The sequence below is a fragment of the Camellia sinensis genome, chromosome 5, assembly GCF_055761805.1.
Source record: "Camellia sinensis isolate YWXY chromosome 5, ASM5576180v1, whole genome shotgun sequence".
Classification (NCBI taxonomy): domain Eukaryota; kingdom Viridiplantae; phylum Streptophyta; class Magnoliopsida; order Ericales; family Theaceae; genus Camellia; species Camellia sinensis.
This window is the reverse complement of record NC_138965.1, coordinates 68,588,779-68,599,216: the sequence shown is the minus strand read 5'-3', so window position 1 is coordinate 68,599,216 and position 10,438 is coordinate 68,588,779.

The window sequence follows — 10,438 nt, the reverse complement described above, 5'->3', positions numbered from 1 at the left end:
CCAAGTAACAACCATTACAGTAAAGCTAGTGGTTATGGTGAGATGGAGTTACTAAAATCTAATGCTGATGTATTGATGTTGGACACATATGTGGATGAAAACAGAGGACACAATTTGGATGATTATATAAGCACAAAGTAGTCAAGTAGGCTCAAGTGTAGAAACAAGTAAGGGTAAGGGGGTAGTTCTTGATGTTGAATTGAAGGAAGATGAAGATAGTAATGCCTATGATCTTGACCAGTCAGACTTATCCTTTGATGAATCTGAAAGATATAATGATAGTGACTATGAGCAAGGTGATGATGATGTTGTATATGATAAACATGTTGACAAGTATATGGAATTTGGTGGTTTAAGAAGCAGTAAGGATGTTGTGACAGATGTACATGACAATGATGACCTACAAAGCATGGACAGCTCATCTGATGAGCTCAGAAGCCTTCACAACTCCTCTGATGAAGATTGCCAATGCAAGAGGAGTAAATACCCTAGTTTCTGTGAGACTGGCATGCATAACCCTACATTCCAACTTGGTATGGAGTTCAAAACAAATGTGTTGTTTAGAGATACTGTAAAGAAATATGCTATTAAGTGGGGCAAACAAATCACATTTACTAAGAGTGACAAACAGAGGGTTAGGGCAGAGTGCAAAAGTGGTTGTTCTTGGGTTTGCTATGCTTCTTTTGTGAAGAGTGAAGGGGTGTATAGGATCAAAACTTTTGTAAATGAACACACATGTGAGACCCCTAACTTTTGTAAACCCTATTTAGGTCCCTAAATTTTGAGCTATTATAATAAAGCCCTTAGTTCGTCAATTATTTGCAAATTAAACCCTAGAACCAAAAACGCATCACAGACGAACCCATACAAACCCTAATCGACCCTAGAAGCTTAGAAATCATTTCTAACACTCTAATATTAATTATTTAACTCTCGAATTTTAGATTAATCACTCTAAACCTTAATTTCTAGTTTTCACAGTTTTCGTTCGGTTATTCGCCTTTAAATCCAAAGCAAGATAGTACAAACTGAATTATTTTTTCTAACACTAATTTATTAACTCTACACTTGAAATAGATATTTTAATTGAATCCAAGCCCTCATATTCTTCTTAAATCACATTTTGACCCCAAACTAGTACCATTACACACACATATATATATACACACTTGTACCTTTCTTAAATAAATAATTTTGTACACAAAATATCTCCATATATATATATATAATCAACAAAGATCTCCCAAAATTCCTTTCACATGGCTAGCCACCCTAGGGAAAGAAAAATTGTACACTTTTTCAAACAAAATCCATGAATTCATGGAAAAAGTATTCAACTACCCCCAAATCATGGAACCATGCCTCCCCCCTAAGTTCAATCCTAACCAAGTCATGATTAATTGTATAATTAAGGCCTATAATCATCCACTATCCCGTTGAATTCAAACTAAATCCAAAATATAGCTTTTTGCACACAAGAACTCTCATACAAACACTTCATTCAGCTGAGAGGGAGAGAGGGCAAGAGAGTGAGCTTTGGTGGTAGAAGAAAGAAGAAAAGAGAAGAAATTGTGCAAATACTTCACTAGGCAATCAAGTAAGCCACATTACCATCTCTCCTTTTATTTCCTTTTTTAAATACATGTTATTAGAAGTTTAAAATCATATTTTCAAATGTGTTTTAATGGTATTCATGTGTTCAAAGTTAATGAATTGGGCTTTAATCCTTCTTCTATTCATATTTCCTCTTAATAGATGCAAAATTACCTTTTTCTTTCCATATCTCCCATTATTTCCAAAGGCATACAATCACTCTAAAAATCCAAGTTACTGATATATTATTTAGTATGTTTTCATCACAAAAGAAGTGAAAATTTTCCCTTAGTTGACCTCTTTTCTCACCAACCTTCTTATTTTGAGTATTATGCATAAAAAACCTGTTTTACAGCTAACTTTCGAAAATTCTAGAAAAATGTAGAACAATCTTCTGGACCTAATTTAATTTCAAAATCTTCCATAAGGAGTTATCTTTCAAGGAAAATTGGTTTCATTGAAAAGGAGTGAACGGTTTTGTGAGAACATTCGATTTTCATAACGGTCAACGAATCTAGACAGCGCTGGAGTGTTTCTTAAATAACTCAAAATTTAGAAACGCTAATCCATTTCTGAAAAATGTTCTAAAAACTAGATAAAATTCCCTACGAACCATATGAAGGCCGGGCTCGGAAAAAATTTGAAATGGTCTTTTTAATTTCAATCTTTAAGTGGTTCTGAATCTGGAAATTCTATTTCGCCTTAGTGATATGGCAAATGAGAGTTGTAGATTTTATCAAAGTAAGATCAGAGTTATTTTGGAGACCCGTGGAGCAATTTCAGATTTATGGTGACGGAGTTAATTGATTTTAGGTAATTTGGGTGGAATACAATATGATTTCTTTAAATCTCTTTGCAAACAGTGTTATTTTAATCACCTTCAATTTGTACTCAAAATTTGACAAATTCTATGGAATTATTCGTTGTTGATTCGTTTGATTACTCTAGCCATTTGATGAACTCTGTGTAGTTATTCTATGTTAGAAATGTTGATTTGTCTGGCTAAATGACATAGAAATGCTCTGTACATAGATCGAGTGGACTTTGTCAATATGCTCTGTACCAATAGCTCGGATAAGCGGTTGTGCTTGGGTGAGGGAGATAAGGCCGGTCATTGGTCATGTACTAAGCAGGACCGGTATTTGGTTTTTGATAAATTATCATATGTCGAGTTGACTTGTTTGTGCAATTTGGTAAATTGCTTAGTATCTTGAATTGAATCATTTGTGTAATTATTGGATCCTTGTGAATTTATTCTTTGTTTGAGCTTTGTTTTTCCTGTTGGATTGTATACTTTCCGAGTTAATTTATTTTTCAGGTGTGCAGAAAATTTAGTGGCAGTTAAAGTTGAAGAATTTAGAGGATTATTAAGTTAGAGATTTTTGGGCTCACCACTATATAAGTTATATTTTGGAGACAATTTTGAATTTTTGAGGTTATTAATTAGTTAGAATTTTAAATTTGAGGTTGAGTTGATTTATTAAAGGCCTGGAATTTGGGGCGTTACAACACATGCAATAGAACATTTGATGTGCCACATGTGAGTAGTAGATAGATTGTGAATAATTATTGGGAAAGAATAAGGTTAAACTCTACCTGGCCAATTAAGTCATTGGCAGACACCATTACAACAGAGCACAATGTCAAAGTTGACATTCAAAAGGTGAGGAGGGCAAAAAAGAAAGCTTTAACAATGATTGAGGGTACAACAGCTAAACAATTTGCAATCCTCTGGGGTTATATAAAAGAGATTAGAAGTACTAATCCTGGAACAACAATATGCATGAAGGTGAAAGAAGGTGCAAAAGTTCATGAAGGGGATGATCAAATGTCCAAGGTTAAGAGATTGTATTTTGGTTGGGGTTCGTTGAAGAAGGGCTTTCAGAATGCTTGTAGGCCAATCATTGGTGTGGATGGTTGTCATTTGAAAGGTCCACATGGTGGAGTGTTGTTGACTGCAGTATGGATAGATGCAAATAATTTTATATTCCCATTTGCCTATGCTATTGTTGAGAAGGAAAAGAAGAAAACATGGGATCTGTTAGGTATTCATCGTGTCCATACTGTAGCTGTTGCAAACTATATGAGAGAAGAACTAGAAAAGTATGTGCATCATTACTATAAAGTTGAAACCTACCTCAGGATTTATGAGAACATGTTGACTCCAATCAATGGAAAACAAATGTGGCCAAAACCTGCATATGCCAAAGTGCTACCACCTGATGTGGAGAAGAGAGATGTGAGGCCAAGACTGCATAAAAGGAAGGATACTGATGTACCAATTGATGCAACTGATTCAAGTAAGTTGATAAGGAAGGGAATCCAAACGACATGCAAGAACTGTGGCAAGTTGGGACACAACATGAGGACATGCAAAGTCAATGGCCAATTCACCTACTTGACAGATCCTATGAGTTCCACTCAGCTAATTCATATTTTTAATGCATTTTGTAAACTTACACATTGCTAACTTTTGTTTTTTATTTTTTGCAGTCCCAACCTGAAGAAAACCAAAGTCAGACCCAGACTGATGGGAGCCAAACTCAAAGTCAGGTAGAAGAAAGCCTGGTTAGGAGTCAAGTTATAGAAGCAACTGAAGTTAGGAAGAAGAAGCTGGCTGTAAGTTTTAAAATTTTATTTGTTGAATAATGTCTTCCTTGCATATGTCCTAACAATGGTGATGGCTATTGCAGGTAGAGAGGAGAATGGTATTGACAACAAGTGACTCAACTCCATTGCATGCAAGTCAGGATGTGCATTGGTCTGCATTAAGTTCCAATATTAACACTCCTCTGCAAGGTCAAATGAGATGGAGAGGAAGAGTGGTGTACAATGCTAGTGTTGTCAAATCTCTTCTGGGTGCAACCAAGAGTGTAGCTGTAACAAAGTAGTTAGAAAATGAATGACCAGTGTTGCTATTTTTTTTTTTTTTTTTTTGCCCATGTTGGAGAAGGTTTTTGCTACTTTTGTTTATATTCCATAACCTTGACAGTGGTAGGGGCTTTTTGTACATTTAAAGCCTGGTTTTTATATTGGCTGCCCCTTTCTTAGTATATGTTTTGCACAACATGAATGACAAGTGTGTAAACTGATCAAAGTTTGAATGATAATTTAGTGCCTTTATTGCTGCTGTGACAAGCCTTGATGTTCATTGGTGATGGACAGTTATGTGTGTGTGTTTTGGTAATGGTTTTTTTTTTTTTCTTTTTTTAGTTTAGGGATGGACACAACAATAAAAACAATAATGTCAATTTTTCGGTTGTACTGTTTTGACCAATTTGATTTTAGAGTGACAAATTGTGTGTGTGATTCACAATCCTTTCCCAACTTCCAAGAGTTCATTGGTGATGGATTGCTATGTGTGTGTGTTTTGGTGCTTGTTCTTTTCAATTTTTAGTCTAGGAATGGACACACAGCGAAATGAAGAATGTAAATTTGGTGCCTTTACTATATTGTTTTGCCCAATTTGAATTTGGAGTGACAATTATGGTCACAAATTGTGTCCCAACTTCTGTGTTTCCTTTGTCTATGTCAGAGTCACCAAACAAAAAATAATAGAGACAACATTAAGAGGTCACAAAACACAATTTTCATCTTAAAATCATATTTTTCCATTAACAACAGTTCATCCATTGCATATGATTCATAAACAAGATATATACACCATTCATTCTTACACTACCACACAACTTGTAACTTTATATCATAAACCATATTCCTACAACCAACCATGACAAAACCAAGCAAATCCATAGTTTCTTCTCTCTTCCAGTCCTTCTCTACAATTGTGCTTCCATCTTATTCAACTTCTTCAACAGACCAAGAATGATTTGCACTGCCCGATCGCACATAGGTGGGTCTACCCAGGTAAAGTGATTGCAACCATTGTTAGGGCAACTAAGAAATCTCCTCCCAGGATTTGTCCCGGTCCATGTTGTGTGTATCAGTCTTCTTCTTCCACAAATATTGCAAAACATTTCGTCCACACCACTTGCATTCCATCTCCCTTAATTTCTTGAGCTTCGATTGTTCCTTATTTCTTCTCTTCCACTAATTTCATTGATGCTCTGTTTTTTTCTTCTATTTTGTTGTGGTCTATGTTTTTGTAGGTTGAAGGGAATACAAGGGAAGGTTAGGTTTTGGTGGGAAAGCCTTAATTTTCCCTCCATGTGAAAGTATAGGGGGCCATGTCACCCATTTTGTCCACTTCTTGACGGAAATAGACGGCATGGGTGAAATTGATAGTATCTTGAATAGTATGGGGGTACGTGTGAAAATAAGTGTAGTCAAGGGGTTTTTTGAAAATTGTGTCAAGGTATAGGAGTATAAATGAAATTTGCTCTAAAATTAGTGTAGGATTAGAAGGGTTGCAAATGAATCGAGTGGTTCGTGAGTTAAGTTGGCTCGGCTCAATTTATTTAGTAAATGGTTAAGTTCCAATAAATTCCCTTGTCAGGTTTAATTTATTAATTTTTATTTAAATTATATAATAAACATATTATTTATATATTAAATAATAACATAACTATATTATTTATGTAGTAAATAATTTAAATAATGTAAGAAAATCTTATTGAGCCGAGTCGAGTTCGAATCCAACTAGTTATTAAGTTGAACTCGAGCTTAATAAACGAGCTCAATAAGCAAATAAGCCAAGCTCAAGTTCAATAAAGCTTGACTCGACTTGGCTCATTTGTAGCCCTAAAGATTAGTTATCTAATTAAATTAGTCAGATAATCATTTACTATGTATTTATTTTATTTTTTTCTTTCATACTTGGAAATTATGATCCCCAAGCACTCTCAATATTAAAAATTCGCTAGTTTCTTTGGAATGAATATCGATTGTACATGTAATTCGATTCATAAAATTTACAATCAAACTTTGGATTGTGAATCAATGGATTAACAATCGCAATCATATACTATAATCCTACTAATCAAACATGCCCAAAGGGTGTGTAACATATGTAACTTAAAACTAAAAAAGAAAACGGCATAACTTCATACTTTCTGAGTCATAACTAAAAAAAAGCCATAACTAAATACCACATGAGTCATAACTAAAGATCTCATTAATTATAACTAAAATATTGTCATAACTAAAGAACAAAATAGCATAACTATGGTGCACATAGTACACTCCTTTCAAGGATTGTGTATAATAGAATTTCCCTTTTTTTTTCTTTTTTTTTTTAAATTACACTTTACCTCCTTCAACTCACTCTAGCCCTTTCAACTAAATATTGTAACAACTAATCCCCTTAGAGAGATTTTACTTACACCACAATTTTACCTCTTTACATCTATTTTCTCATTACATCATTAAGAAAAATTGAAATTCTCATTACACCCTTTATAATACCAAAATTAACTCTAAATTAAACCATTTTTAAAATCCCTATAGATTCATCTCATTACACTTATTCCTTTTGAATTACTCTGGTGTCAAGTAACCGAACAAACTATATTTGTCCAACCATTTGTTGTCACACGTTTATAGATTCACTTTCCTTAAAACCTCATTTTTTTTAAACTTATAATGGGCCTATTCAGTTATACATTGCCAAGCAATTTGGATTATTCTGATATCATGTTGCCGAACAAATTAGATTTGTCCAGTCATCTGTTGCCGCACGTTTACAGATTCACTTTCCTTAAAATATTTAGCATTCATAAAAATATAAAGTTTACAAATATTCATAAAAACATTCATAAAATCTTTCAATACAGAATCTTCAAATCTGTCAATACAAACATCAATAAAAACACATTAGATGTTATCACAATCCATCTATGTCGATAGTTTCGATAGTTACTACATCAAGACTGACAAGCGTATGGAATTGATCAATATGGGTGTTATCCCATTTTTGACCGCCCTTAAGACTTGGGTGCCTTTGATTGATCACCCAATGATGAATTTATACGTTGGACAAAAGCTCGATTTCCTCAGTAGGAAGACCCGATTTTGAGTCTTAGAAGCTTACAAACCTTGCACCACTTTTGAACCAAAATGTATTTTTCCAAGCCTGACCACTCAGAGGCCTGCAAGCCAACTAGTGGTTGGCTGGCCAGAAATAAGTGGATGACCGTCGCCCTAGTGGCCGGCCGACCGGCCAAGTGTTCCGGCAAAACAGATATTTTCTTTCCAGCTGTCCCTACAAGTGCATGCATTGCACCAGCTGTGTCTATACTGATATTTCCGAGATAGTAACATATTTTTCTATATATACTTGACCCCCCTCTAGAATTTAGGTTAGAAAAATTTGGTGAAGCAAAAATCTTGGAAAATATTTTTCTCTCTCTACCTTGCAACCTATATACACCTTACCAAGACTCCCTAAACCAAATTTTGAGGGCTCTTTGCTGAGGTTATTGAGCTTGAATTTCAGCTCTTGAGGGTGAGAAATTATTGGCTTATAATTCAAAGTGTTACTCCTGTTCAAGTATAACTTCAAGCTTCCATACACTACTTCCTTATCATTACTTGTTGTTTTTAGACTATTTTTCAACTATTTTTATGGGCTGAAACTTACGGTTTACGGCTATTAAAGGTAGAGGGGTTAATCACCCTTCTTTGAACCTTGTCTCCTAAGCTTTTACACTTGTGTTTCCCGTCTCTTCCTCAACTTTTTTCTAACTTTTTACCACTGATTTTTAGAGGTTTTCAGAGGCTGAAAAATATTGTTTTGATCTCCCAAAAATGGAGGGGTTAACAACCCCTCCTTATGCTTGTTTACTAGCTTAATTTTTACTTTGTTTTAGATAACTTTTGCAAGCTTTTCCATGTTATTTCCAGCACTATTTTGGGCTATTTTAGGATTGTTTTAGGTTGTTTATTTTATTTGTGCTTTTGATAGCATGCTTGTAGTATAGTTGTCCTCATAGGTTTGGTGTTTTAGGCATTAGACACCAACCTATTTGAGTTGATAGCATTTATTTCATGATTTTCCTACTTGTGTTCATGTGTAATCATCTCTGTAACCTCCCCCCTTTCTTGGCTTTTTATTTCTTCGAGAATTGTTTTAACCGAGTGTTATTTAAGCTTGAGAAAGAGACTCTTCCATGCTTAATGGTTTAATCTCTTCGGAGGTTCATTACTATCTCTCTCATGCCAAAAACAACTTCTTGTTTGACACTTCTCTCCATTTAGTGAACTTAATTCTCATTCTTGGACTAAAATGACTAATGAATGGAAATGTAAGTAAAAGAGGCAATAAAATTGGATTAAAGGTGGTAACAAGATAATAAATTAAGTTTGGGTTCAATCGAACGTTAATTGAACCCATTTAGTCTTGAGTCATTTCATACTTTTAGTCATGAAAATGGTTTAAGATTCAAGATCTACCACTTCCTTTGATCAATTCCATGATAGGGAGGAGGATTGTGAGTCTTTCATTATCATTTATTGAGATTTTGTCACTTGATTCATAAATCATCACGCAATGAGTTTGCATCGATTGATGATTTGCGAATCAAGCATACTTCTCATTTGATCTGTTTGATGATAAGGAGAGGCAGGGTGGACAAACATTCCCCCAAAAATACTATGTTTGTGCTCTGTTCCATGTTTGTTGCAGCAGTGCAGTGGCAAAAACTAGTGACCGGCCGGCCACCTCACTGTATGGCCGACCACTTTTACTGGCCGGCCGGCTAGCCACCTCATTTTAGATTAGCAGAGCCATTTTCATGGCAGAATAGAGTAGAGAATGGGGTAAAAATAGTTCAATTTTCTGGCTACAAAGCAGGAGCATTTTGGCAGCCAAACAGAGGGCATTTTCGGGTGGAAATCCGTATTCATGCAAGGACCATCCGTCGTTTCTCAGGGCCCGTTAAAATTATGTTTGATAGTAGTATGTTGTACTTAAAGTAGTGGACTCGTAATAATTAAATACTTAGTTAATTAATTTTCTATTGTAACTAATTAGTTAGTTTAATTCTAATTTGTATTAATTAGTTAGAATAACTAGTTAAGTTTGCGTTGTACTTAATTAATTAGCTAGGGTAATTCATTAATTTGTGGGGTTGTAATAATTAGCTTAATTAGCTAGGACATTTATTCAGAGCCTCTTGCATGATGGCAAACAGGTAATATTGTGTATGTCTTCCAACCCCTCTTCTTTCTTCCTTTTATTTACTTGGTATGATGGATATCGTAGAGCATCATGTTTCTCTTATCATTTTCCATGATTTGCATCCATTTATCTCACATGCATAGGGTTTGGTTCATCATTCTAACAACATTGTCATTTATTACTTTGTTGAAAATGTGTTCTAACAACCCTCACTTCAACTTAGTCATACTTGCATACATTTATGTATGATCTTGTTTTGTTATGTGCATTTGCAAATCCTGTCTTGTTTTGCTTGGGTGTTGCTTGCATACTTTGTTCTTGCCTGGTGTGTTACCGAGGTCATCTTAAGCCTAGACACCTTGGAACCTTTCCACACTTAGAACTATCATGGAACCACTTCAGTTGACCTCCATCTTCACCCTGGCATATTGGCCGAGGTGTCATCATCTAGGCCGAGGTGTGCGTCACCTAGACCGAGATGTTATTAACTAGGCGTTCTAAATCCCTGATCCTTGCACTTAGTGATTTTGTTCCTGGAATGGTATGACCTAGACCGAGGTGCGGCACATCTAGGCCAAGGTGTGGCACAACTTAGTCAAGTGTTGTCCTTCCTAGCCGAGGTCATCGCCACCCTACTTGCCGAAGCTTTGCCCTTAGCCGAGATCATCACTTGCCGGAGTGCTCTTGCCGTCTAGCTTGTTGAACACACTTTGTCATGGTCTTGTCTTGTCAGTCAGTCGCCTTTTGAGTAGAGCCAATCAGCCGATG